The sequence below is a fragment of the Cricetulus griseus genome, chromosome 2 (assembly GCF_003668045.3).
Source record: "Cricetulus griseus strain 17A/GY chromosome 2, alternate assembly CriGri-PICRH-1.0, whole genome shotgun sequence".
Taxonomy (NCBI): domain Eukaryota; kingdom Metazoa; phylum Chordata; class Mammalia; order Rodentia; family Cricetidae; genus Cricetulus; species Cricetulus griseus.
In genome coordinates, this window is record NC_048595.1 from 91,200,589 (window position 1) to 91,228,386 (window position 27,798).

Below are 27,798 nucleotides of genomic sequence, written 5' to 3' on the forward strand. Positions count from 1 at the left end.
TAATTTCTTTCTTTAAAGTCTCAAAGTTCTTATTGTACAGGTCTTTCACTTTTTTGGTTAGTGTTACCCCAAGATATTTTATGTTGCTTGTGGATATTGTGAAAGGTGATGTTTCCCTGATTTCTTTCTCATTGGATTTATCATCTGTATATAGTAGGGCTACTGATTTTTTTGAGTTAATTTTGTATCCTGCTACCTTGCTGAAGGTGTTTATCAGCTGTAGGAGTTCCCTGGTAGAGTTTTTCGGGTCACTAATGTAGACTATCATGTCGTCTGCAAATAGTGAAAGTTTTACTTCATCCTTTCCAATTTGTATCCCTTTGATCCCCTGTTCTTGTCTTATTGCTATAGCCAGAACTTCAAGTACAATATTAAAGAGATACAGAGAGAGTAGACAGCCTTGTCCTGTTCCTGATTTTAGAGGAAATGCTTTGAGTTTCTCTCCAATTACTTTGATGTTGGCTATTGGTTTGGTGTATATTGCGTTTATCATGTTTAGATATGTTCCTGTTATTCCTGTTCTCTCCAAGATCTTTATCATGAAGGGATGTTGGATTTTGTCAAAGGCTTTTTCAGCATCTAGTGAGATGATCATGTGGTTTTTCTTTTTCAGTTTGTTTATATAGTGGATTACATTGATGGATTTTCGTATGTTGAACCATCCTTGCATCCCTGGGATGAAGCCTACTTGATCGTGGTGGATGATTTTTCTGATATGTTCTTGGATTCGGTTGGCCAATATTTTATTGAGTATTTTAGCATTGATGTTCATGAGGGATATCGGTCTGTAGTTCTCTTTCTTAGTCATATCTTTGTGTGGCTTGGGTATCAAAGTGATTGTAGCCTCGTAGAAAGAGTTTGGCAATATCCCATCTGCTTCTATTTTGAGGAGTTTGAGGAGTACTGGAATTAGCTCTTGTTTGAATTTCTGGTAGAATTCTGCAGTGAAGCCATCTGGCCCTGGGCTTTTTTTGGTTGGGAGGCTTTTGATTACTGCTTCTATCTCATTAGGGGTTATAGGTCGATTTAAACTGTTTATCTGATCTTGATTTAATTTTGGTAAGTGATATTTATCCAGAAAGCTGTCCATTTCCTTTAGATTTTCCAATTTTGTGGAATACAGGTTTTCAAAGTATGACCTAAAGATTCTCTGGATTTCCTCAGTGTCCATTGTTATATCCCCCTTTTCATTTCTGATTTTGTTAATTAGCATGCTCTCTCTCTGCCTTTTGGTTAGTTTGGCTAGAGGTTTGTCTATCTTATTGATCTTCTCAAAGAACCAACTCTTTGTTTCATTGATTCTTTGTACTGTTTTCCTAGTTTCTACTTTGTTGATTTCGGCTCTCAGGTTGATTATTTCCTGGCATCTACTCCTCCTTGGTGTGTTTGCTTCTTTTTGCTCTAAAGCTTTCAGTTGTTCTGTCAATTCTCTAATGTGACTTTCCTCCAGTTTCTTCATGTGAGCACTTAGTGCTATGAACTTCCCTCTTAGCACTGCTTTCAGGGTGTCCCATAAGTTCAGGTATGTTGTGTCTACATTCTCATTAAATTCTAGGAAGTCTTTAATTTCTTTTTTTATTTCTTCCTCAACCCAGGAGTGGTGCAATTGGGTGTTATTCATTTCCACGCAAATGTAGGTTTTCTGCAGTTCGTATTGCTGTTGAATTCTAGCTTTAATGCATGGTGGTCTGATAAGATACAGGGTGTTATTTCAATACTTTTGTAACTGTGGAGGTTTGCTTTGTGCCAACTATGTGGTCACTTTTTGAGAAGGTTCCATGTGGTGCTGAGAAGAAGGTATATTCTTTTGTGTTTGGATGGAATGTTCTATAGATATCTGTTAAACCCAGTTGTGTCATAACTTCTGTCAGATCCTTTGTTTCTTTGTTAAGTTTCTGTCTAGTGGTTCTGTCCAGTGGTGTAAGGGGGGTGTTGAAGTCTCCTACTATAAGTGTGTGTGGTTTTATGTGTGGTTTGAGCTTTAGTAATGTTTCTTTCACAAATGTGGGTGCTTTCGTATTAGGGGCATAGATGTTCAGGATTGAGAATTCATCTTGATGGACTTTTCCTGTGATGAGTATGAAATGCCCTTCATCTCTTTTGATTGCTTTCAGTTTAAAGTCTAATTTGTTAGATATTAGGATTGCTACCCCAGCTTGTTTCTTGAGGCCATTTGATTGGAAAATTTTTCCCATCCTTTTACTCTGAGGTATCGCCTGTCTTTGAAGTTGAGGTGTGTTTCTTGTAAACAGCAGAAGGATGGATTCTGTCTTCGTATCCATTCTGTTAACCTATATCTTTTTATGGGTAAGTTAAGACCATTGACATTTAGGGATATTTATGTCCATTGTTCATTGGTTCTTCTTTGTTTTGGATTTATTGTTGGTGGTATCATTGCGTGTGGATTTTGCCCTCCTGTTTCTTTTTGTGTTTGGTAAAATTATATTATCTATTGCCAGTGTTTTTGTGAGTGTAGTTATGTTCGTTGGGTTGTAGTTTTCCTTCCAGAGCCTTCTGTAGTGCTGGATTTGTGGATATGTATTGTTTAAATCTGTTTTTGTCGTGGAATATATTGTTTTCTCCATCTATAGTGATTGAAAGTTTTGCTGGGTACAGTAGTCTGGGTTGACATCCGTTCTCCTTTAGTGCTTGTAGGGTATCTATCCAAGACCTTCTGGCTTTCAGTTTCCAATGAGAAGTCGCGTGTGATTCTGATTGGTTTGCCTTTATATGTTACTTGGCCTTTTTCCTTTGCTGCTCTTAATATTTTCTCTTTATTCTGTGGATTTGGTGTTTTGATTATTATGTGTCAATGGGACTTCCTTTTGTGGTCCAGTCTGTTTGGTGTCCTGTAAGCTTCTTGTACTTTCATAGGCATATCCTTCTGTAGGTTGGGGAAGTTTTCTTCTATGATTTTGTTGAATATGATTTCTGTACCTTTGAGCAGTGTTTCTTCACCTTCTTCTACACCTATTTTTCTTAGGTTTGGCCTTTTTACAGTGTCCCATATTTCCTGGATATTTTGTGTTAGGGATTTGTTGGACTTGAGGTTTTCTTTGGTTGATGAATGTATATCCTCTAGCGAGTCTTCAATAGCTGAGATTCTCTCTTCTGTCTCTTGGATTCTATTAGTTATACTCACGTCTTTAGTTCCTGATCGTTTATCCAGTCTTTCCATTTCCAGCATGGTCTCATTCTGTGTTTTCTTTATTGTGTCTATTTCATCTTTCATGCTTTGAACTGTTTCAAGAGCTTCCTCCACTTGCTTGGGTGTTTTTTCTTGGCTTTCTTTAGATCTTTAAGAGATTTATTTATTTCTTGAATTTTTTGGTTTGTCTTTTCCTCCAATTCGTTTAATTTTTTGTTTGCTTTTTCTTCTATTTCTTTAAGGGATTTTATTGTTTCCTCTTTAAAGGTCTCTATCAACTTACTGAGATAATTTTTGAGGTCCATCTCATCTTCATGCTCCGTGTTGGGCTTTTCAGATCTTGCTGGAGTGGAGTCCCTAGATTCTGGTGGTGTCATATTGGTCTTTCTGTTATTGAGTGGAATCTTATTCTGTCTTCTCCACATATCTTCTTTTAGTGGGTGCAGGTGGGGTCTCTCTATCTCCTCTTGTGACCCAGTGGTGTGTGGGGGCCAGGAATTCAATGTCCACAACTCTGGATGGTCTTGATGCTCCTGGTAGTCTCCTCACTAGTTCCTAGTTCCTTGGTCGTTCAGTGGAATGGAAGAGTGAGGTGCTAGCAGATTCGGGGCACAGGGAGCTCCTCCCTGCCTGGGCGTGTCTGGCCCAAGCCCGAAGGGTCAGGCGGGGGTGGAGGGGTGGTCGGGGTGTATGATTTTTTGGGCTGGAGTCGGGAGCAGGCAGAGACTCACTCACCTTGTTCCTGGGTTGGTCGTCGGCGGAATCAACTTGGGTGCTTTCTGAACTGTGCTTTCCAGTGAAAAAACAGCTTGGTTTCTGTATTTAGAAAAAAAAATTAGGATTAAATTTTCAAAAAAAAGAAAAGCCTAAATTCTTTTCACATTTCTGAAAACTAGCAAATACCTGGGAAACTAGTATAGGACCATCCCAGATCCCCTGACGTGGGTGTCAGTTAGAAGGCCTGGACAATCTAGGGGCCTCTGACAATGGATCAGTATTTATCCCTAGTATATGAATGGATTTTTGGGAGCCCATTCCACACAGAGGGATACTCTCTCTGCTTAGACACATGGCAGAGGGCCTAGGCCCTGCTCCAAATGACGTGACAGACTTTGAAGATTCTCTCAGGAAAGGCCTCACCTTCCCTGGGGAGCAGAAAGTGGATGATCAGAGAGTTGGTGGGGGACAGGGGAGGAGGGGAGGGATAGGGAACTGAGATTGACATGTAAAACAAGATTGTTTCTAATTTAAATTTTAAAAAGAGAGGAGAAAAAATCATTTTTTTAACAAAGCTTGCATTTAAATGTACCTCCATATAGTTAGAGATTAATAGAATTAACCTATACATGTAATATAACCGAACGATCATATCTAATTAACATTAATTAACTGTACAATTAAGTATGACTGATGAGTAATTCAACTGACTCTCCACAAGCATGTTTGCTCCTAAAGTAGTCATTAACTTGTTTTAATGACAAAATGTGTCCTAGTAGATTTCCTGAGCAGATAACTAATTTTTCCTGTATGGAGGAAGCTCTCTTATGAAAGAGAGCTTATGTTGTGGTGTCTTGATAGCTTACAAAGTCTGGTAAAGTATGAAATGAGTTTATCCTTAGTTGGCAAAAGAACGTAGGCCATTTGAAAATGGAAATTTATTTTTAGGGACTGGTCACCTTTCAAAGGCCACAGCCTCATGTGGCTGTGGCTGCCATTCTGAGAAGTACAAGTCTAATGCATGCTCAATGAAATGGCTGTTACCACTGGTGCAGGTATAAGGCTCCATCAAGAGTCCTTGCTGACTGTAGTGGGAACCTGCAGGAATTCCAAGCTGTCTATACACCCCAGGACAGTTAATTGAATTTAATTTTTTCAAGATCTGTAATGTTTATTAAAATAATTAATCTGTGATTTGTCCTTTGACATTAAATGTCTCTGTGTATACATCAAAGTTTTGTTTTAGTCAAGTGTGGTGTTGCATACCAATCAATACTTGGGAATCAGAAGCAGGGGGATCTGGGGTTCAAAGCCAACTTTGTTTACATAGAGATTTCAAGGATACCTTGGCCTGCATGAAATACCATCTCAAAACAAAACCAAAACCCAGTGGTTCCACTGGGCCCTAGGTCCAGTTGTATTGTAGATAAGTCACTCGGGTGAGCACCCCACAGTCCATTGTTCTCTTCATTTGACAAGTTTTGCTTTTTATTTTGGTCTCTTTCCTCTGTAAAAAGAAGTTTCCTTGATGAGGGGTGAGAGCTACCTGTGTCTGTGAGTATGAGGAAAACTATTGAGAATAGTTAAAAGTCGTATTCATTTAGGGAAGTGGCATAGGATCTCCTCTAAGTTTTGTGGCCTCACTTAGGCTCATGGTTAGATTACAGTACCAGACGTGATTTCAGTCCTGTTAGGTGGGCTTTGTGTCCAACTAAATAACCCTTGGCCATCACCAAAATATAAGTGCCACCATTGTATCTTTAGGAATATCTTGCTGTGCTGGTCATTGGAGTGATTCATGGACATCACAGCTGGAGAGGACTGTTGATTGTTTTCTGTATTTTATTATTTATTATTATTTTCTATTTACTTGTGCTTTCTACACTTCCACAAACAGAAAAACAATAAAAATGAGAAGTACAAAAAAAAGAAAGAAAAATTTCTGTGGCATTACTAACAACAATTACAAATTACTTATTTGTCTGAATTTAATGTCAAAGCAAATTGCACCTGAAATTTGATATAAACCACAAATTAATACTGATATTTCACCTTGATTTTCTCAGTGTTCTGACTCCAGGGGACACCAGCAGTATACTCCCAGAATATAGACAGACTGACAGAGACCACACCACACTGTGAGACTGCACTGCTGGTGTCACTGACAACTTCATTTCCTCTGAACTGCCTGAGAAGACGTTCGATAACTCACATGGTAATGCTTCTAATATTCAGAAAGTTTTAGTGTGACATTTGAAGGAAATCACTATTGGGTTATGAGTAAACTGAGATTTAAGCTATATTTAAGGTCTCTGTGAAGTTAGAGTCAACTTAAGTAATTTAATAAGGAATTTACTGTCTTGAAAGGCAACTTAATGACTCTGATCTAAACTTTTCATTTTTTTCTAAAAGCAATTATTGCTCTTTTTAATCTTTTGCCTTCACCTAATCTTGTCTGCAGCTAGCTCTTCTGTGTTGGAGAAGCCCTCACTGGTCCCTTGAGTCATGAAAATGCTTTGTTATGACTCATTAATTGCTATTAGAACCTTCACAGGCATGGGCATTCTTGGGGTTGGAGGCTCAGACAAAGCATGGTCCATAATACCCCTGTCTGCTAACAAGGCATGTTACAGAGAATCTAATACTGGCATAAAGAGAATAGATGGGGAAATAAAATCTACAGTAAAAGTGTCTGTGAAACAAAGCATGAGTATTTTGGCCCCTGGAAAGAACAGTATTTTTGACAACCCCTTTTCTCATTCTTTTTATTTTTGCTGTTCTCTTATCTTTCACTCCCTCTTCTACTTCCTAGATCTCTACATTCTCTTTCATCTTTGTCTTCATTCTATTTGAATTAAAAGAGGAGGGAGGTGCTTTGGGTCACAGTGGATTTCCTACGTGAACAATTTGGCTTTCTTTTCTGTTTGGGAGCAGCTAGGCAGCACTATCTAATCTCTGTGTCATTCTGTCCTTAGGGGACAAGTTAGGACACCCATTTTACAGTCAGGGCCACCACCTGTATGATTATCAGGCTCTGCCCATTCTTCAGCCATGCATGTACGTCTACAGACAGTGGTGGTCTGGCCAGCTGAGTCATCTGGAACCTGGGGGTCAGATCTTTGTAATGCTGTTTACTTATGGTCTAAAGAACTCTTGCTGTGGGATAATTCCAAGATACCCACATGAGATACAACTTGGAGATAAGAAGAGAAACACATAATGTTCTGATTTTTTCAAACAGTTTCACCCTAAGTCATCAAATGACCAATATCAAAGTCAGGCACCACTGTAGAATAAGAAGGAGAAATTCCAGAATAAAGCTACCTGAGGGATGTTGTTATGGTTTCCCTGTTTTGTTGTTGTTGTTGTTGTTGTTGTTGGTGGTGGTGTGTGTGTGTGTGTGTGTGTGTGTGTGTGTGTGTGTGTGTGTGTGGTGTGTTTGAGCTGAAATGAGGGCAGCCACCTGCCTCCCTCCTGGAAAGGCAGCTAAGCAGGACCTGCATTTCCTAAGCTATCACCTCTGGTCTTCAGGATTCTGCACTATTAGAGTCTTTTATTGTATTTTTTTTTTTTTTATGTATTCCTAGTAGTTACCTGATACGTCATTTATCTCAGAGCACTTGCCTTGCTCTTTCTCCAGACTTAAGATTTATCTAATTCTGGGTGCTATGTGATTTATCGAGGAAGAAAATGGGGAACTCCCCAGTTATACATCAATACCCAGCTGTCTGAGACCCAGATCCATCTAGAAATATTTCAACATTCATGGCTCTCAAAGTTTCCCGTGTCTGCAAGGCTGATAGGCATCAGTTTTCTCAACTTTATGAAAGACTTTCTAAGAGGAGAGAGGAAGTAAAAAACAAAAAACACTTTAACAAATTTGTCCTTTAACTAAAATTTGGTCAAATTTGTCAATTGCTACAAATTAGGTTTTCTACCCAAGTTAGTAATGATTCTTTAGTCATAGACTCAATGAATCACAGTCTACAAAGAGAATATCTTATCTTTCTGGGAAATAAGTTTTCACCTGAACTCATGCTACCTTTTATGTCTGCTTCCCTTAGCTTTGACTATTATAAAACAAAGAGAACAAAGGAAGAGAAACTGAGGAAAGAGCTCACAGAGCTCATTGACTACAGATGAGGAGACCTCATCATATATGGATGGTTTAAACCACATGATTTAATATGAACAGACAGTTCTGTGACAATTTCAGCTTCAGTTGTCTTTGGATTTGCTGATATTTCTAGATTCTACATAGTAACTTCAAAAATATGAATACTATAATATTACAACAGTGTGAGAAATATGAACACTGTAACTCTTTTATAGTTTTATAAATACTCCAAAGTATATAGTATCTGACATCACATAATTTACATAGACTAAGAAAATGCACCCTATAGTTATATGTGTATAAATGGATAGATGAATAATAGGTAGATACATAGATAGATAGATAGATAGATAGATAGTAGATGGATAAAGGGATAGATTAACAATTATGGTGGGACTGTGGATGATCAATATATCAGTTATAGTTTCTACATTATAGGATAATGTATTACACAAATAAAAATAAATTTAAAATAATCTGTGGCTTCATAATTGAAACACTTGCTGAAAGGAAGTCAAACACCTTTTTAAGTCCTCGATGTATCTCTGTTTGGAAAGATTCTTTTCATCCTCAACTTTAAAATCCTGAACTAAGAATTTAAACCTGCTTTTAAAATTTCTTACCATTAGATTTATAGAGTTTTAAAAGTGAGCAGCATTTTCCCCCTGTGATTTCCTTTTATCCCCCAAACAGAAACGCTCTAAGCCCTTGGTGGCTCTGAGTAAGAGTTTCTGATGACTTAATATTTTTTGAGAAAGTAGAGGAAAGGTTGATGATCAAAGGACATTTTCAGACCTGAAACAGCAGAGACAGTTGAATGTATCTACCACACACAGGAAGAAGGGGCTGACAAGGGCTTTGCTGTTCTCTCCACTAACTAAGATTTGTAGGCATTTACTTTAATTGTAACCCATACTAAATAAAGGGAATGTGTTATTTTCATTGTAAAATATGTACTTATTTTTTTTTGAGAACACAACTCATGGGAAAAGAGAAAGAGGAATAAAATCAGAAAAAAATCTCATCCTGAAAGGAAACAAAAGCTAAATTTTAGATATATTTTCTTTGAATATTTTTATGAATATTGTTGATCACTGATGAGATGAAAGTATGACACAATACAGTATTACCTTTTAAAACATCAGCACAGTGTAAGAAGTATTCTCCCTTCTTTTCGGAGAATTTTTGGAATCTCTAAAGGGTATTAAAAGGTTAAACATAAATAAATTGTGTCGCGTCTATCTCGACCAGCAAGAGAAACACAACCACGACTCTTCTTAAAGCAGTTTATTTCAGGAACCTTGTACATCAGCTTCTCCCTCTCCCAGCTCCCAAAAGTCCTTAAGTAGATGCTCAGTGCCCAATCAGCTCATGCCATCTGGCAATCCTGGATAGGCCACAGAAGAAGGAAGCGAGCCAGATGCCTCAAGCACTTCCAAATAAGGCTTGTTTACAGCTAAGCTCGGACTACCTGGCATGCAGCCAGGTGCCATCTTAGGGCTGTGGCTCTCCACAAAATTGCATAAAGGATGGGAAAGCCACTGGGAGTTAAATGCTTTAGTCTCATGGGGTCCTTGTCAAAGACTGCAGCTGTATACCAGCTTCTTTGGATGGCAAGGAAGCTGTAATGGGAAGCTTAGGAAGAGTTTCATGCACAGAGTCATCCAGACAAGGTCTACAGTTACAGATATCTTAACTGTAGACTCAGATATTTTGATGAGCCACCAAGAGGTAAGACCCAAGATTCGGCATTTTCAAAAATGAGAACCACTGGTGGCTATGTCTCAGCAGATTTTTAGGCTCATCTATTTAAGGTCAATGGAACTTGCTTTTAAAATTATTGAGAACAGTTGGAAATTACATGGGCTGTTGTAGATACATAGGAATAATATGACAGCTATCAGCACTGTCTTTCTTGAGCCTAAAAATGTCCAAGATAAGTGGTAACCCTGATGTATGGATCTGGTGAAGAAGGCAGCAGCCACACTCCCAGAGGCCCCGGTCTTTGGTACTTAGCTGCCTCAAGCACCCTTTTATTGCCCAGCATCTGCTCTTTTTGTCTTTTCTTTTGCTATATGCTCCTTCTTTCAAGTAACAAATTTAATTAAGGGCAGAGTCAATAATGCAAATTGGGGTCCTTGATGTCTTTTCAAGGATCTTGCTACAGGACCACCCTCCAGATCCTGATTTGGTGAGCATTCATCTCAAATGATGAACTTTTAGGAAGGGTCCAATTTTCTAGTCTGTACATTCTTGGAATAATTCTGTAATTCTGTTCACTCCCATGGCTCATGGCTCATTTTTTCATGTTTTTTTTTTTTCCGGTTTTTGGTGTGTGTGCATGTGTGTGTGTGTGTTGAGACAGGGTTTCTCTGTGACTTTGGAGGCTGTCCTGGAACTTGCTCTGTAGACCAGACTGGCTTCAAAATCACAGAAATCCACCTGCTTCTACCTTCTGAGTGCTGGGATTATAGGTGAGCGCCACCAACACCCTGCTGCCATGGCTCATTTTTTATAATAATACTAATGATTTAGTCAGTTCAATTCTCATGAGTCCCTACAAGTTATCTTTGTGCTTGTCACAGTCCTGGCACATAATGAGTATGTAACAAGAAATTACAAATTAACAAATCAATACCTACTCCTCTTCAGGCATGTATAGTTTGAAGTATGTAGTATCTGTCCAAGTTGTGGCAACCCCCTACTCTGTTAAGCTCTGTGTTTTTTCTGATGCCAGTAATTTGAAGTTCCTTCTCTTGTTTAGGCAGCATTCATAGCAGTTCATTTTTTTTCTGAAACAGCAGAAGTGTATCATTTTGATCTATAACATGCGCATCTTAAAGTAGGATCTCCTTTTAAATTTATTTCAATTGGTTGGATTGATTTCCATCAGAGATTTCATTTTAAGTTATTTTAACCCTCTGATCAGAATAGCTGTTCTGTAAAGGAAAGGAATGAAATGTTCAGGGAAGATAGCTGTGTCTATCAACACTGCATTAAAATGCAAATGCAGCACAAACTGGAGATGTTGTGAAATAATCTGGATCAGTTTTTAGTCTTGGAGAAAAACTCATATCACTCATTTTCTCTGTCGAAAGCCAAGCAAGTCTGTATGCATACTATTTAAAAGGAAGCAGACTGCAGAAATGAACCATAGCATATTCAGTCTTCAAGCTTGGTAACTCCATGAAGACACACACAGCCATTTTCTGACATTTTCAAAAGGAGTAAATTATCATTTAAAATAATATATATGTATATATAAATACAAATTACTTTCAAATAATTTTGAATTTGTAAGAAACAATGACCCTGTCTTTTAACACCTGACAACAGAACTTACCATTTATTCCCTTTGCTTGACTTGGGGTTCTAGATTAGAGGTTTTTTGTTTTGTTTTCTTTTGGTTTTGGTTTTGGTTTTTCAAAACAGGGTTTCTCTAAGTAGCTATGCAGTCTGTCCTGGAACTCTCTGTGTAGACCAAGCTGGCCTGCAACTCACAGAGATCCACCTGCCTCTGCCTCCCAAGTACTGGGATTAAAGGCATGTACCATGACTGCCCAGCTTAGTTGCAAGTTTTATAAAGAGTCTATTCAGCTCCTTGCTCTCTTGCAGGATTTGGATATAAAGTTTCATATTTTGAGGATTTTCTTCTTTATCCTTGTTGCCACATAGTTCTGTATGGTTTTACCTCTGACATGTTTTCTTTACCTCATCACATTCAGCATCTTTGCTCTACTTATTTTTTGACTCTGAAAAACACATTCCTGACTCAGGATCCTTGTCCTCTATTCTGCTCATAAAGTCCCCTTTCCTTATTTTTTCTTTTTCTTTTAAATTTTCCATTCATTTTACAAAGCAATCACAGTTCTCCCTCCCCTCCTCCACCTTCTCTGACCTCACCACATCCACTCCTCAGAAAGGGCAAGACCTCCCATGGGGAGTCAACAAAGCCTGGCACATCATGTTGAGGCAGGACCAAGCTCCTCCCCACTGTTTCAAGGTTGTTGAGTAAGGCATTACAACATAGGGAATTGGCTCCAGAAAGCCAGTTCATGAACCAGGGATAAATCCTGATCCCACTGCCCGGGGGCCCACAAACAGACCAAGCCAACTGTCACCCACATGCAAAGTATAATTTCTTACAAAGACTGTCTTTAGCAGTAAATAAAATGATATCAGACACAGAAGCTAGAAAAATAGTAATTGAAACTATGGCTTTTGAAAATGCTAATGCCCAATGCAAAAGAATAATTGGGCCTTTAAAGGCAAGGTCAGCACCGTTGGAGGATTGGATCTGAGATATAATTAATATAGAAGCTCATGGCCATGATGATGATACATGGATAGGAGACATGATTCCAAGAGGTTTAAAGAAAAATCGAAATGTCCAATGTTTTAATTGTGGCAAATAAGGTCACTTGAAAAGGGATTGTAAACAGGACATTTCTAGAAACAATTCATTTTATAAATATAACCCAAACAGAATTCCCCTCCCTTCTGGAATATGTAGAAGGTATGGCAAAGGCAGGAATTGGACAAAAGAATATACGTCAACAAGAGGTTGTCAAGGTAATACTTTGCCTTCAGAAACACCTTGAGATGCCTTTTACAGGCCCCTATGCAAAACATTATGCCAAATTCAGTTCAGCCCTTTGCTGTCACCATGGAAACCACTTCTCAGAGTAATTAAAGAGCCATCAATACCTATTGTTAGGAGTCATAGTGCTCTGGATGATAGAAGAGCTATAAAAGAAAGAATCAAAAAGGAAAAATCACTAAGTGAGTATATTGGCAAACTTCTATAAATAAGAAGAGACCAAAATTAAAAGTGCAAATAAATGATGTTATCATTGAAGGTCCGGTAGACACAGGTGTAGATGTTAACAATTATATCACATGAATCTTGGCATTCAAATTGGCGTCTTCAGGAGGCAAATGTTCAACTTTCAGGGATTAGAACTTTATCTCAGGAAAAAAAAAAGCATGAGATTGCTCGAATGTATAGGATTGGAAGGACAGAAAGGAATATTAAAGCCATGTGTCTCTAATATTGCAATAAATTTGTGGGCATGTGATTTATTCCAGCAGTGGAATATTCAGATAAACAGTCCCCCAATTGTAGAAACAAACAATAAATTAACATATGGCTCTGGAAATTTTATAAGAAGGTATTTTAAAGAACAATCAGGCTGTGCAAGAACGGAACACAACAGTTCCTAATCTTCCAAAGACACCAACAGCCCTATCAATAAAATGGCTGATACAAAAACATCTATGGGTTGTGCAATGACCTTTAACAACAGAGAAATTTCAGGCTTTAGAAGAGCTGGTATAGGAACAAATAAATGTTCAGCATATAGAGGAATCAAACAGCCCTTGGAATTCTCCTGTATTTGTTATTAAAAAGAAATCAGGAAATTGGTGAATGGTAACAGGTTTAAGAGCTGCTAATAAGACGATATAACCAATGGGCTTCCTATGGTCTGGAATTCCTTTGCCTTCTCTATTGTCTAAAGAATGGCCTCTCATAGTTATTGATTTTAAAGATTTTTCTTTCGTATATCATTAAAAGAAAAAGACAGAGAAAAATTTGCCTTCACAGTACCTACATATAATAATTCTCAGCCTGCTAAGAGATATCAATGGATGGATCTCCCACAGGGATGTTAAATAGCCCCACCCTTGCAATATTTTGTATGGCAGCCATTGGGAATAATATAAAAGCAATTTCCTCAATCTAGTATGCCATTTCATGGATGACATTTTAATATCTGATTCAAACACAGATAATTTAGAAAGAATGATTGGAGAAGTAAAGAAAATATTGCCTTATTGGGAATTACAAATTGCTTCTGAAAAAATACAAAGAGGAGATTCATTAATTATTTAGGCTATAAAATAGGTTTACAAAAAGGTACAAATTAGGGGAGATCATTTGCAGACTTAATGACTTTCAATGATTGCTAGGAGACATTTCCCATCTATGGCACATAAGTGGGATATAAACTGACCAACTGATTAATTTAAACAAAACCTTAGTTGGTGACAAGGACTTAAATAGTCCCAGGGAGTTAACAGCAGAAGGTGAGAGAGAATTGGCTTTGATGGAAGAGGAATTACAGATTGCACATGTGAATCTTGTGTATCCAAAGCTTAACTGCATTGTAGTCATAATACTCTCTAAGCATTCCCCTACAGGAATTTTAATGCAGGGGGAAGGTATTATCATAGAATGGATCTTTTTGCCACATTAACCAAGTAAAAAAATTAAAAACTTACATGGAAAAGATTTCTGAGTTGATTCTAAAAGGAAAATTCATACTTCATCAATTAACAGAAATAGATCAAGCAGAAATTATTGTACCTTTTACTAATGATGAAATTGACAAAATGTGGGTAGACAGTGAACCCTGCAATGAGATTTTAGTAATTTAACTTATAAAGAGAACTGACTATATCCTTCCTAGAACCGTATGGGAAACACCAATAACTGGAGCTCCTACATTTTATACTGATGCAAATAAATCAGGAAAGGCAGGTTACAAATCATAAAATTTTAAGTGGATCTAAGTCCTTCTAATTCTGTCCAAAAGTCAGATGTATATGCTATTATCATGGTGTTAATGGATCACAAAGAACCTCTCAACCTAGTTACTGATTCACAATATGCTGAAAGAGTTGTCTTATATATTGAAACCACTGCATTTATCCCAGATTATACAGAATTTACCTTATTATTTATTCAGTTACAAGACATAATCAGGAATAGGAATCATCCCATACATATAACACACATTCGATCACATATGGGTCTTCCAGGCCCTCTAGTCCAAGGTGATGATGAAATTGATCAACTATTGATATGAAATGTGCTAAAGGCCTCGGGATTTTATTTAAAAGAATTATGTCAATAGCAAATGTTTGAAAAAAGACTTTGCAACACTTGTCAACAAGCTAAGGAAATTATAGGGAAATGTCCTACTTGTTCTTTATACAACCAAACTCCACTACCTGCAGGAAGTAACCCAAAGGGTACTCAAAGGAATGAAATCTAACAGGTGGATGTGTTCCATTTTGTAGAATTTGGAAATTTAAAATATGTATACCACATTGTTGATGTCTATTCAGGTTTTCAATAGGCAACTGCTTTAAGTTCAGAAATGGCTGATTCAATAATTACATATTTGCTAGAAGTTATAGCCATCATGAGTATACCTACACAAATAAAGACAGACAATGCTCCAGCATGTGTCTCTAAGAACATGAATCAGTTTTTTGCTTATTACAATATAAAGTATATTACCCATATACCACACAATCCTACAGGGCAGGCAGTTATAGAAAGTTCAAATCGAACTCTAAAGGATATGCTAAATAAACAGAATGGGATGATAAAGAAACCCAGAAATAGATTGTATAGTGCTTAATTAACTTTGAATTTTCTGAATGCTAATGAGAAAGGAACAACAGCTGTGGAGAGACATCAGATAATAGAAAAAAACTACAGAATTAAATCAGCGGCTATACTTCAAATATGTTTTGACCTCCGAATAGAAACCCAGGGCTTGTGTTATGTTTGGGAGGAGGCTTCGCTTTTTGTTTCCACAGGTGAAGAAAAGCTGTGGACACCATCAAAATTGATAAAGATTCAGTTTGAATAAGATACCTCTTAATTAGAAGAGTTGATAGTTCATCAAGCAGCATGGCCATTTAATCTAAACTAACCTGTGAAACTAATGAATGTTTTTCAGCTGATCAGACATAACTTGCTAAAGGAGAACCTCCCCCCAAATTTAGGGTTGCTGAAGGGATTTATTTTTGTCTTTTCAGGACAATAAAGGTATTCAGTTAAGGAATCCAAAGACCACTGGAGAAATGAGACATCTGGGGGGAAGTAAAAGAACAAATCATCCAGAAAAAATGTACCAAGAAGAGGAGTAAATTGGATTATTGGTATATCATATTTCCAACAGGATAAAATTTCATAAATCTTCCCAAATATTTGTTTCTGCTCTTCTTTACAGATAGAAAATGCAAATGGTTCTTTTGTAGTCTCAGTCCAATTAAAGATTTAAGCTGGCAGTGGATTTGGATTGTGGCTCTCTCCTTCTCTAAACACAAACGTGTGTGTTAAAGTAAAATCAAAACTCTCTGTCTCATGTCAGAAGAGCCACCTAAAATGGAACAGAAGAAAAGCAAACATTTATGGACTAATTGCCAATAATCGCTTCATCCTTTGGTTTTATATTGACTTTTAACAGCTTTTCTTAAAGCATAAATATTACATTTATATAAAAAATATGATTAATATATATGTATTTTGAAGTTTTGTTGTGATATTAATGGTCATATAGAGTAATAACTAATTCTAGAAAAAGGTTTCATCTACCTGCCTGTACATGATTTTGGGTTTGAGTCTCTACCAATTTTCTGCAGTGAACCATGACCATACCAAAAGGAGGATGGAGCCCCACAATAACAATTTTACCAAGACTATGACAACAGCATTATTCTTAGCAACTCCAAGTAAAGATCAACTTTGGATCACAGACTCAGCTCAGAACAAATTTCAAGTGGCCAGCTGAGATGATTCAGTCTCACAGACTACTCTAGCCATGACTTGAGAAAAGTTCTGTACCTTTCCCTTACACAGAGACTGAACAAGTGATACAGTTACCTCTCCCAGGACTTGACAACTAACTCATGTTTTTTTGTTTTGTGTTTTGTTTTCAGGGTTCCCTGAAGATGTTATTGTCCCCAGACAGCAGGAAGTAACTTTAATTACAAGACACCCACATTTCCAAGAGGTGGGGTAGGTGGTTTTTGGTAATTCATTGGGTTATGGGTATTTGTCATTATTTAGGGAGATTGGTTGCAAAATGTTGTTGGTTATGGTCAAGAAGAAAGTTGAAGAAAGGGGATTAGATTAAAGGTTTTTGTTTTGGAAAAAAGGAATACAGATATGATAGGATAAAAAAAAAGGTGTATTATAGAATCTACTCTGAAAAGAAAAAAACAAGGGTGCAGATATGATAAGATAAAAACGTAGGTTATTAAATCTATTTGTAAAAAGCAACTACCAATTTTAAATATTTTATTTTATTTTTTTGTTTTTTGAGACAGAGTTTTTCTGTGTAGCATATTGGATTGGATATATATATATATATATATATATATATATATATATATATAGTTTAAATTAGGAACAAGCTTGCTTCACATGTCAATCCTTCTCCCTCTCCCTCCCCTCCCCTGCAACCTCCCCACCCCATTCCCCCTCTGCTCCCCAAGGTAGATAAGACCCTCCATGAGGGCTCCCCCAAGGACTTCTGCATATTGTATACAAATACTGTATATTGATACAAATTTGAAATTAATTTTGTTAAAACATACTGTACATATGTTTTTCATATTGTACAAGGTATGGTACCTATACAGCTTATTTATCAATGTAATGAAAATTTCTAGTCCTTAAAAGTTATTATTACCAACTATATAGGATAATAAGGAAGTGTAGGTTAGTAATTAGTCAACTATTACAATCAAACTTGTAGTCATTTAGATATGTTTTCATGGTCAAACATAGATATATTTTAGATAGAAGTTCATCTTCAAATACTTCAGAGATCTACAGAATATGGCATTTAAGATGTTTTAATACCATAGCTTCTTTTTTTTTTTAAATGACAATGAGACATGTCTGCTCCTGGAAGCACCAATCTATTTCAGAGAAAATGATGGGTATTGAAGAAACTCACATGTAGTTTACATTCTTTGTGGCAAAAGTGAGCCACTGGGCAAGAAAGTGCCTTTGCCTCGACTACTGACAGTATGCTGCCCAAATTGGATAAAAAGGACACCAAAAGGAGTGACTGCAAACCTTGCCAAGACAAGGCAGGACAGCTCTTCAGAATATCCTGCTTCACCAAAAAGTCTGTCAGATATGCTAGGCCTATAGGCCAAAGATGGATGCCCCAACATTACAGAGGAATTTTGGGTGACTGTCCAGGAAGCCAGCTATTTTTGTTATTTCTCATATTTTTTGGAAGTTGCTTGCTTGCACTTCCTGCTTACTTAGTTAATATTATTTCCTTCTTGGGTCTCTGAAGGAGTTGAAGACTACATACTATAGTTATAATTTTCATTATTTACCAGACTCAGAAAACAAACTCATAAAGATGTATAAAGTATAAAAGTCTGAGAGACTTTAAAAGATAATATGATAATGTAAATTAGAATAGAAAATAAATTAGGTACAAGACTTTGAACTCACTAAGATAGGATATATAATGTAGTATTTTCTATGAATTTGTCAAATGCAAATGAATTAGACATTGTTGATGTATGTGTTGTCTGTATATATTGTATATAGTTCTCCTTATGTTAGTTGTAGCCTTCTTTTTGTATTAGACAAAATAGGGCAATTGCATTGGTGGCACACACCTTAAATCCCAGCACTCAGAAGGCAGAGGCAGGTGGATCTCTGTGAGTTCGAGACAAACCTGGTCTACAAGAGCTAGTTCCAGGACAGCCTCCAAAGCCACAGAGAAACCCTGTCTCCAAAAACCAAAAAAGAAAAAAAAAGGGCAACTGTAGTGATACATTATTTATGATTTATTAAAGCTTGCCTGAGAATTCAGAAAGCAAATCCAGCCACAATCTATTGGTCAGACAGTGGTGATACACATCTTTAATCCCAACATTCATACTAGCTAGGCAGGCAGTGGTGGCACACACCTTTAATCCCAGGACTCGGGAGACAGGCAGATGGATCTATCTGAGTTCAAGGCCACCCTGGCCTGCACATGAGTGAAGAGTAACAGAGCTCAAACCTTTGATCCTAGCACTTGGGATCACATGCCTTTAAACCAAGCACCAGGGTAGTGGAGACAGGAGTATTTTGGCTGGAAAGAGAAAGGAATATAAGGAGGAGGAGACAGAAACTGAGAGCTTTTGCCTCTGAGAATTTGTGGAGACAACCATTTCAGCTTGGTAGAAGTAAGATCTACTGGCTTGGCTCCTTTGCTTCTCTGATCTTCATCTTGAAGCTTGAACCTTAATATCAGTCTCTGGGTCTTTTATTTTTTGTGTTACATATTGGTGCCAAGTGTGAGGCCCATGCAGGTTTCCCAACTGTCAGTCCAGAGTCCATGAGCCTCCGAGCCATCTCGGCAGCAGCTCCCCATCCCCTTTTCTTTTTCAAATTAGTATTGCATACTCCTGTTTCCTTAAGGTCTTGTGGAATGGCCCCCATAGGCCTATATGGTTTGAAAGTTCATTCCCAATTGATGAAGCAGTTGGGGAGCAGGAAATTTGAGTTGGGGGAAGAATAGAGGAGAGTAAGGTAAGAGATACCACATAATACAGGGAGCCATTATAGGTTTAAAGAGAAATCAGATGCTAGGGAAATGTCTGTAGATCTACAACCATGACCCCAAGTAACAATCTAAGCAACAGAGGAGAGACTACCTTAAATGCCCTCCCCTGATAATGAGATTGATGACTGACTTATATGCCATTCTATAGCCTTCACCCAGCAGCTGGTGGAAGTGGAAGCAGATACCCACAACTAAACACTGAACTGAACTGGAATCCAGTTGCAGAGAAAGAGGAGTGAAGAACAAAGGGTCAAGACCAGGCTGGTGAAACCCACAGAAACAGCTGACCTGAACAAGGGGGAACTCTTGTTTCACAAACTGATAGCTGGGAAACCAGCATGGAACTGATACAGACCCCATGAATGTGGGTGTCAATGAGGAGACCTCAGAAATCTATGGGGCCTTTTGTAGTAGATTGGTACTTATCCTAGCATTGGAATGGACTTCCAAAGTCCCACATTCCAAAGTATCCACATAGAGGGATACTCCCTGAGCCTAGACACACTGGGGTGGGCCTAGGCCCTATCCCAAAGGATATGACAGACTCTGAAGACCTCTTATGGAAGGCCTCACTCTCCCTGGGGAGCAGAAATGGTATGGGATAGGTAGGATGTTAGTTGGGGGGGGGGAAGAGGGGAGGCAGAGGGAACTGGGATTGACATGTAAAATAACAAAAAAATGGAAGTGTGGCCTTATTAGAGTGGATGTGGCCTGGTTGAAAGAGGTGTGTTGCTGGGGGTGGGCTTTGAAGTTTTGACACACACACACACACACACACACACACACACACACACACACACACACACACACACACCTGCCTTTCTCAGTGTGCTCTATCTCTACTTCTGGCTTCTGGATCAGCTTTAAGCTCCTAGCTCCATGTCTGCTTGCCTGCCTGTGTGCCTGCCTGCTGCCTGTACTCTGCCGCGATAGTCATGGACTCCACTTCTGAAACTATAAGCAAGCCCCCAATTAAATGCCTTCTCTTATAAGTTGTCTTAGCCTCTTCACAGTGCCTCTTCACAGCAACAGAAAAGTGATTAAGACAGGTTTTGTTTATTTCTCTTTTGAGATTCCGAAGTTTACACTTAGGACTTTGTCCATGTTAGGTACGCATTCTACTACTGAGCTATGTTCTTGTTCCCTCCTGGGCCTTTATTCTAATGGCAGCCAAAAGCTGTATTCTCTTCTTCTTCATTGTGCTTATTCTTTATTTCCATGACGTGTCACCCTTGTGATCTCTCTCTCTCTCTTCTCTCTCTCTCTCTCTCTCTCTCTCTCTCTCTCTCTCTCTCTCTCAGTACATATAATCATATATTAATGTATATTATATATATAATTTTTATTCAACCTGCTTATCATAAATACTCCATGAAAACAATGATTTTGTTTTCTTTGCTGTTCCTATTTTGGAAGCAAATAGTTTGTGGTACACAATGAGTGAACAAAACAATCTTCATTAGATAGAATGATGAGGAGATAAAAAAAACATTAAACATTTATTTGATTGTGGGAATGTGTATATTGAAGGGAAGTGTGTGCACCTAAGTGCAGCTGTCCTCAGAGGCCAGAGGTATTGGGTCTCCTGGACCCGGCCTGTAAACCACCCAAACTGGGAACTGCACTCAGATCCTCTGCAAGAGCAGTGCCCTCTGCTAACCACTTCTTCATCTCTGCGGCTCGAGACAAACAATTTGGAAACGGGCACTTGAAAAACACTCTGAAATGTTAAATGCTGCTTAAAATACAGTGTAAACACAGTGTTTAAGCTCCATTCCCTAATTCTATGGAAACAGCTATCAGAGTCAGTGGTGTTTATAGACTGGGTTCTCTTGTCTCAAGGGCATCACGTCATTATTCTTCAATTTTTCATATCTCTGACCTTAAATAAGAACTTTTATTGTGACAGGAAAGCAGAATTGCAAGGGATGAAAATGTATCCATACAAGTAGCATCCTGAATCTACTTTGTCTTGTAAATTCATGCTACATACACGGCTATCCATGCCTTCTATTCCCTCAAAATTTTCCTTCAAAGTGTAGCTTTCAAGGATGAAGTGATTTCCAATAATGAGATATTACACTGTGTCTAACATCACGATCCTCTATGCTATGCTGAGCTGCCCATTTGAGTAAAAAAATCAGTGAACATATGCACAACTACTTATGCTGAATAATAAACTAGATGTTGGATTGTCATCCCAAGTTGCAGTCATCATTAAAGCTTTTGAAGGAAAAATACCACACACATTCTCCCTTCCAGAAAGATTAGAGCAATTTTGGGTCAGAAGAAGTCTCCATGGTATCTGTGATAACACTAGTCGCTGCTATTCTTTCAAATGTTTGTCATTTTGATAGTTGAAAATGCGCCCTTTCCCAATGATTTGAACACTGCTACTATGGTTGAATAATTTTATGTTTCTTGACAATTTTGTGATTAAATATTAATTATCTTTGTTAGGTTTTTAAAAACAATGTAGTCATATGTATTTGTGTGTGCATAGATGCTCTCAGGGTCCAGAAGAAGGCTTGACTGCCCTGAAGTTGGAGTAACAGGCATTTGTAATTTACATGACATGGATTCTGAAGTAACAGGCATTTATAATCTACCACTGTGGATTCTGGAGCAACAGGCATTTATGATCTACCTAAAATGGATTCTGGGAACCCAACTTGGTGTCTGTCCAAGAGCAGTTCTTGATCTTGATCATTGAGCCTTCTCTATTCTTTTTTTGTTCTTAATGAATTTCAGGAAAACTTTATGGTCATTATGATAATTAAATTGCACATATATACACAAATATTTTTATTCCCCCCTTTGGTCTTCTTTCCAATACACAATTTTCTTTACATTTTTCCTCTTTCTCTGACCAGATTTGAGGACATGCATGAAGAAAATTATTAAAAATTACTTTCCCTATTTTTTGTTCATAAAAAGTTGTTCCTTGATTTTCCTTTTCACATCAGATCTATCATGCATTTTTATTATCTGTGAATTGAGTGATATACTTATGTAAGAAAGTCTAACAACATTTTCTGAGTTTTTAATAAGCATTAAAATCTTCTGGCAAAGTAATCTAGAAATTAAGGTTCAGCTAGCTCTGTCATTACCATTCATTGGTTATTCATCTTTCTCTATAGATATTATCACTTGTAAGAAATTTAAGTTTTATTAAATATCTAGTAATTCTATATGGAAACAACTGCTGGTTTATGTAAACTATTTTGTTTTCCCTCATAGAGTAAATTTCTTTTTCAAACATTTTCTTAATTCATTTCAAACAGCACTTCCTGTTAGAGCTATGTTCATTCTGATGCAATCCACAACTCTCAAAATTGCCTTGGTCTATCATCTTTTTACTATAAATTTATTTATTTATTTATTTAATATCACAGTTGCAATTTCCCTTCCCTCTTCTCCCAGTTCCTCCCCTCAATCCATTCCTCCTCCATTTCTGTTTAGGTAAGGACAGGTCTCCAAAGAGTATCAACAAAATGGGTTTATAGGGGCTCACAGAGGCTGAACTAACAACCAGGGAGCCAGCATTTCACTAGGTGTCTCAGTCTGAGTAAGGCATCTCACCAGTCCTACCTTTACAAAGAGCTCTATTTGAATTTTTGTATTTATGTTTAATAATTTTATTGTAAGGATGTTTTGCCTGTGTGCCAGGAGTGTGTCTGGTGTCTGGTGTGGTCAGAAGAGGTCAAGGAATTTCCTGGAACTGGGGTTCCAGGTGTCTGTGAGCTGCCACTTGAGTCTGGGGAATCCAATCTTCTGTGATCTTCATCATTGAGCCAACTCTCCAGCCCAACACTCTCTTTTTAAAGAACAGTTTTCAAATTAATTTGCACTACTACACCTTGTCGACTTTAATGGGAAGTGTTTTTTTTCCTTGAAGTCACTCCCTCACATTTTATTGCCAAATGCATGGATCTCTTCAACAATTACAGCCACTATGCTCACACCTGCCTTGTCTGCAAATTGAAATGCATGAGGACTTCTTCCCTTACCAAACTGCACACTTCCTATCCTAACTATAAACTTAACAAAAAGGAACAAGTGATAAGCACACTAAGGTCTGAATTAATTTCCTCCACAAATTTAGATAGCTTATTACTTTAGAAAACAACCTCACTTAAAAATTTTAGGACATGAGCATGTAAGATAGGCATTCTTGGGCAGAATGCAGCACAAATGGAGTGTACCCACAAATGGAGTCTAAGGTCCTACTCTCCATCTGATCTCTCAGACACACTGCCTTTGTTGTTTGCATTTCTGTTGGTACTTTGGGTTTCTTGGCTCCCAGAAAAATGCCTTATTACATTTTGTTTACAGCATTCAAGGGCTTCTCTATCTTGCATCACCAAACACTTCTGTATTCCTCCCATAGTCTAATTTCAAAGACCCATGAATCCCACGATCAGGTTTATCACAGCATGGCCTCATTTCTTGATACCACTTTTCTTTGATACCTACCATCCTTTGCTGTGACAAAATATTCGACAGAAACTATTAATGGTTACATTTTTTTTCAAGGCCTCAAGAGATGCTACCTTCTCCTGCTGGGAAAGGCATGTTAACATGGGAGTGGTTGTACACGGTGGCGGATGCTCACATCTTGGCACACATAACACAGAAAAATGGATAATAGGAAATGGACTGGAAGCACTGGACTAGGGTGTGACCATCAAAGGCCACCACTCCTTGTTCTACCTCTGCTAGTGAGACTCTCACCTTCAAAAGTTCACTAACTTCCCAAACAGCACCATCTGCTGGTGACCACGTGTTCAAACACATGAACCAGAGGACCACATTTTACACTTTAACTAACAAATTAACACCAAGCATATTTAAGATCCCTTATGAATGCTAACCAGCTTTCTGGTCAATGATTCATCATGACTGGTCTCTGTTCTAATTTATCTTAGTGTTTACAGCAAGTAGAGAAGAAGTTGCTGTGATTTCATCTGCAAGAGAGATTTTTATAAGAACAATTGTGACTTCATCAGTCCAATTAGCCCAAGAGCTATGAAGATGTTTAGCAGAAAATATTTACCCTATTTTCTTCCATGATCCTGCCCAAGCACACATTTTTGATGTTGAAAATTGTTTTAATAAATAAATAGCATCATCTAGTTTCCTTATGAACTACTTCAGTTCCAAATGGAGTTTTCCCAATTTTCAGCTTCCCTCAGGCTGTCCCGATATTGTGCCTTTAGATCAGGGCCAAAGGCTGTCACTGTGATTTGTGCAGATGGCAGCTACTATCGCTTGCTATCCAACCCCAAGGAGGAAAGCTTCCAAGTTGTCTGTGTGCTGTTTTTATAAATAGCCCACCATGGCTTTTCAAAAGTATGTCTTCTACCTGTCATAGAGGAGCTAAGTACACCATTGTGGGTCAAAGGCTTCAGGGACTGCCCCAGGTGACCCTTTATCTTGAATCCATAAGGGATTTTTAGCTTTTCTATAAAAGGCTTCTTGGTTTTTTATTATTAAAAGAAGAGTGGTTCCCAAGTTCCAGGCAGATACTAAGTGGCTTACACAATTGTGTGCCTTGACATTACTTTGCTAATTTTCAGATCAACTTGGAAGTCTGGCTCAAGTGGTTCCAGTGCATTCTTTCTACTTGAAAATCCAAGAAGTCCATAAAATGTAATGGTCTGGATTGAGACAAAAAGATGACCAAGTTTAATTTGTTTTTGGCCACAAAAACAGATTCTATTATTTTTATTGCACCTACAATCAAGAAATGGTTCCTACAGCCAGATTCAGATAGACTATAAACATCAGAAGCTTGCCTTAGAAACAAAGACAATCGTGTGAAGATGATGTGGCTGTTTCATCTTGTACAAGGCCAGAAGTGAGGTACTGAATATAACCTTCACATATGGCTTTCCCCTTTTCTGTGGTGGAATTATTAGATTTGATGTGAGCACTAGATTCCCCAAAGAGCAAGGATATTAGTGGAATCATAAGGGGAGCAGCTAGAGCCACAGGGGATAAGTAGATTTCTTGAGTGAAGAAAGCCTGCTTTTATTCAGGGTGAAAATTGAGTTTTTCTCTACATGTAGGAAGCACAGTGATGCTTAAACTTTAAAAACAGTCATGAATTTTTTATTTAGCATACATCAAAGGTAACATTCAAAATCTCCTTCAGGAAAGTGGTTATTGGTGGGGGGGTACTCTGGAAATTTCTGTTGGAGCTAAACAGGAGGGTGCCTTAGTGGTTCATTTCCATTCAGCCTTTCTAAGAATATTTCTATTCCTTCATAAGAATGGCCACATGTGACAAATGCAACTTAAGCAAGGGGAGGCTTCTTTTGGCTCACAATTTGAACTTTGTCTATGATGGTGAAGAAATCCTAACAACATGAATGTACCAATGTAATATGTGTGCAGTGAGGAAACAGCAGGAAATGGATGCTAGTTCCCACTCATGGAGTCCAGGACCCAAGGATACTGCTACCCACACTCAGGGCGAATCTTTCTACTCAGTTAAATCTTTCCAGGAATACCTTCATGACATACCCAGAAGCATATTTCTATTGTTGGCATTATAGTACAAATTAATTGGGCAGTATAAAGTATTTGACATACCTTGAACAACTTGGCAGGGATGGTAGTTTGTGTGTGATATATTGTTAAGCGTTATTTGAGGTATACTGTTAATTTTACTCACTCTGAAGAGCCTCCAGGTTTCAGTTCTCCTAGTTCTTTGTTTTCTAAAAAACTAACTTTTATGTGGATTTGGTGTAAAGTAAGGTTGTTAATTTTCTGTGTATTGAATCATGCAGTAAATCTCTGTATAATTATTCATAAAATTTACTTTAAATAACATTAACTGCCTTTGTTTTTAAAAGAAAATATATGACCATTACCAAAGTCTTTCATTTTAATTTCTGAATATTTACCATTATAGGTCTAGAAAGGAAAACTCCATAATGCGAAGATGTTATTATTTTGGTAAATTAATTTTAAAGTACTAAAATAAAAACTCTGGAGAGCCTCATTGAATTAGCAATATTTTATTTATTAATTTATTACAGTACTGTGACTCAGCCCCAAGGTCTTATTCATGACTGCTGACTGCTCTTCAGATATGCTACAGCCCTAGTCCTTTTTTGTATTTCGAGACAAGATCTTAGTAAGTTACTCCAGTTGTCTTTCAAATCATTGTACAGCCCAGACAGGATTTTCACTCATGATTCTCCTGCCTCTGTTTCCTAGGTATCTTGAATTGTAGATCTACTTCAGCAGCCCTGTAGATTTTAAGATTATTTTTAAGTGCTAAACTTGAGTTAAAATTAAAAAAAAATAAATAATGAAATGAAAAGGGGTTTGTCCTTGTCAAGCATTTCAAGGATTAGTACAAAAAGGAATGGCTCATCAATGGAACTAATAACAGTTACACAGGAAAGGAACATTTTGGTGTGGGTGGAAAGTATACAGATAATTTTTTACTTTAAAAAATGCTTTCTATTCCCAAATTGGTTTTTCAAAGTGAAGCCAGTGAGATTAGGGGCAATTTGTTTTAAATTTAAGGTAGGATGTCTTGTAATGAAATCACAGTCATGGCTTAAACAAATTAAGTCTTATTAACCTAAGATGCCTTTGACAAAATAATAGAGTTCCATTTTATATTGCTTCCTTTTTATGGCTGTGATAAAGCACTGTGCCTATGGAAATTTAAAGAAGAAAGCGTTTGTATGGGCATACAGTTCTGGAGGGTTACAGTCCGTGATGGCAGGGCAAAGGCATGGTCACAGGAGCAGGAAGCTGAGGGCAAACTCAAAATAGCATGTGGCTTTTTAAACATCAAAACTGATTTCTTGTGACATATGTCCTTCAGCAAAGTCACATCTTGTAAACCTACCCAAACAGTGAGACCAACTGGGGACCAAGTATTTGAACATCTGAGCCTATAGGGGGCATTCTCATTCAAACCACCACAAATTTCTAAGAGGAGAACGATGACTTTCAAAAGAAGTGACCTGTATTTGAGATTAATTTGTGAGGTGACAAAATTACATGACTTTTGATTTCCCATGCCCTGGGTAGAACCAGCTTGAGTAATGAGTGACTGACTCCTAACCCTCATCACACCCTTACCTCCATCACCATGCTATGATTCTAGTATGATTTGTGAAAACTTCCAGGAAAAAAAAAAAAAAACCCTTCCAATGAAGGCATAAGTACAGCCAAAGGAACTTGATGTAGGAGAGGAGAGGTACAGGGCAAACCCTCCAAACCTGGAGGCACACCAATCCTGAGCCTGTGCGTACTCCCCTTATGCTGCCCTATAAGATCTCTATGCAGACGCTTCGAAGTGTCTTTCCTAGCAATGGTGGATGGATGGGAGGACCAAGCTAACATGGGGTTAGCTGGTTAAACAACTACAATAAAGTCTCGTGGTGTTTGCATCAAAAAAAAAATAA

The 27,798-nt window shown here is 37.8% G+C and overlaps 1 long non-coding RNA gene across 1 annotated transcript; it reads left to right on the top strand.

The window, feature by feature from the left end:
- The first annotated feature begins 5,964 nt into the window (after window positions 1–5,964).
- Window positions 5,965–16,792, top strand: LOC103163376. The gene is made up of 3 exons (XR_004768008.1): window positions 5,965–6,080; window positions 15,816–15,938; window positions 16,719–16,792. It is a non-coding gene; the product is annotated as an uncharacterized LOC103163376 (long non-coding RNA).
- The last annotated feature ends 11,006 nt before the right edge of the window (window positions 16,793–27,798 follow it).